The sequence below is a fragment of the Capsicum annuum genome, unplaced genomic scaffold, assembly GCF_002878395.1.
Source record: "Capsicum annuum cultivar UCD-10X-F1 unplaced genomic scaffold, UCD10Xv1.1 ctg42920, whole genome shotgun sequence".
NCBI classification, from domain to species: domain Eukaryota; kingdom Viridiplantae; phylum Streptophyta; class Magnoliopsida; order Solanales; family Solanaceae; genus Capsicum; species Capsicum annuum.
The window spans coordinates 1-2,433 of NW_025850353.1; the positions used below are offsets into that span (position 1 = coordinate 1).

Consider the following 2,433-nt stretch of genomic DNA (forward strand, 5'->3'; position numbering starts at 1 on the left):
CAACATTTTAAGCTTGTTTTTCTAAAAATCTTCTTGTGAGGTGTAGGCAAGAACCACAGTTTTTTCTACTAGTAGCCTCCATGTTGTATTTTAATTTGTCATTTTAGTGATCGAATTAAAGCTTCCTTAGTATGTTAACAGTGAAAGGCTCTCATTTTGACAATTCTATACTAGTTGTGGCTAATTGATTAAACTGTTAAGCATGTCAAATGGTTCCAGTAACAAAAATCTAGCAAGTACGAGATATGGAATGTATGTATTATTCTGAATTGCTTTATATTTCATAATCGCGATGTTCCTTGGTTGAAGTTTTTGTTTGTCCCTTTGTTGTTTCGTGATGTACTTAACGAACTTGTGGTGTTGAACTTGACTTGTTAACTGCAGAAATGGAGTCATCTAAAGAGACAGGTTGCCGAGCTCCAGAAGACCCCGTCCTCTGCATCAACGACTGTGGTTTTTTCGGTAGTGCAGCTACGATGAATATGTGTTCCAAGTGTCAAAAGGACATGATACTACTGAAGCAGGAACATGCAAAGCTTGCAGCTACATCCAGCAAAGACGTCGTACGCAGAAGCTCAAGTAGCGATGAATCAGAACTTGCTCTTGCAGGTGCCGCGGTTGCATTTGCAGATTTAGCCTCTCAGATTTCACAAGTGAAATCAAAAGAGGGTCTAAAAAAGTGCACAGCTGTCGTAAGCGTGTGGGCTTAACGGGGTTCAGTTGCAAATGTGATCTTTTCTGCGCAGTTCATCGTTATTCAGACAAACACAACTGCCCGTTTGATTATAGGAATGCTGGTCAGAATGCAATAGTAAAAGCAAATCCTAACGTCGTAGCAGAAAAGCTTAATAAGATCTAACAAGCACCTATCGAAAGGTTGTATGAACTGAAGCAATGTCCATCTTTTGATAAGTTGGCCTCGTCTTACAGGGTGACGATGAAAGTTTCGCGTGGGGGTGGGGGGTACCCTAGAGACTAGATAATCCTGGTGTGTAAGTTATTTATGATCTTGGTGCACATTTTCATGGAATTTTTTCTTGTTTTGTCCCCATTTCTGGGCTCCTTGTCTAGTATAATATGCATTATGTAGGTCATCTTGATGAATTTCACATTCATACATCCGCGTTTTGAAATCGTGAATTCGCCTCCGTGCATACTCATAATAGTGAAATTAAATAACTTTTGACATGCGTTCTGCCCTTACATCGTGAAAGTAAGGGTTAAGCTATAGAACTAGATACGTAAGAGAAAGAGAGGAGAGCAGAACTTTACCTCTCTGTTGAGGCATATGATATCCTTCGAACCAAATAAAAATACTACTCCCTCCGTCCCAAATTATGTGTCGCCATTTGTTTTTTTGTCCGTCCCAAAATAAATGTTGTCTTTCCTTATTTGGAAATTTTTTAAAGGCACAATTACCTTTTTACCCTTATTGGATCCACTTTATTTTAAATATATTAATACTTCTTTTTTAGTATTTGTTTTTTTTAAGTAAAAGTCTTATCACTTCAATCAAAATTTAAACTTTCAACCATTTATTTTTACAGTATCAAAATTATTTTAAACCACAGAGAGCAATTTATTCTTTTTGGTTGGTTTTACATAAGTAAACCAGTTTTCTTCAACAACTCATTGTTCATATTATTGTGATTTCTCGAGTAAAAATTGGATCTTTAAAGCTAAAGTTAACGAAAACAAGAATTTAGAGGGACCCCATTTTCCACATATATCATCTTACAATTGGAAAAAGTAACAAACACAACTACAAAGATCAAACTTCTTTTGTTTAGAACTGAAAATTGATTGAGACAGTGAGCTACCCAAGAGACAACATCCTTCTCCGCTATTTCCTCTAACGCGTCATATGCCTCGTCAATACTTCACACTCACAGTACATTGATAGGAGTGCATTTCCGACATAGCACATGATATGATATCCTACATTAACAAGTCAGTCGTGCAATTTGTTTTCCAAATTCGAATGCAGCAACATCAAGTAAGAAAATACTGTATGTCTGAACAAGCAGTATAACAAGTATATTTTTTACAAACTCTAAACATGAGTAGAAAATGTTCATTTCACTTTGTCTTGATGAATGTTTGATCCTTTTAGAAGTACCGTGATCTGAAGTTCAATCCACAACAAACTGTTTTCTGTTAATCTTTCGATGTTTTTGTTTTTATTGTTTTTGGTTCTTGTATGAACAATGTAGATTGCTGATGAGAACAGTGGGGGTTTTCCAAATGCAAAGAATAATGAAATGACCGCGAAATGAAAGCTCCAAGTTTTGTTGCTAGGCTCATGGGTTTGGAATCGATGCCAGCAGGATCAGGCAGTAAGCCCCAAAAGGCTTCAGCTTCTGAAACTTGGAGCAATGTGGCAGACAAACTTGGTGCTCGACCTGGTGGATCTGATGAAGAAGATATGGATTT

At 37.0% G+C, this 2,433-nt stretch overlaps 1 pseudogene; it reads left to right on the top strand.

The window, feature by feature from the left end:
- Window positions 1-338: 338 nt before the first annotated feature.
- LOC124891993 lies at window positions 339-859 on the top strand (annotated as a pseudogene).
- The last annotated feature ends 1,574 nt before the right edge of the window (window positions 860-2,433 follow it).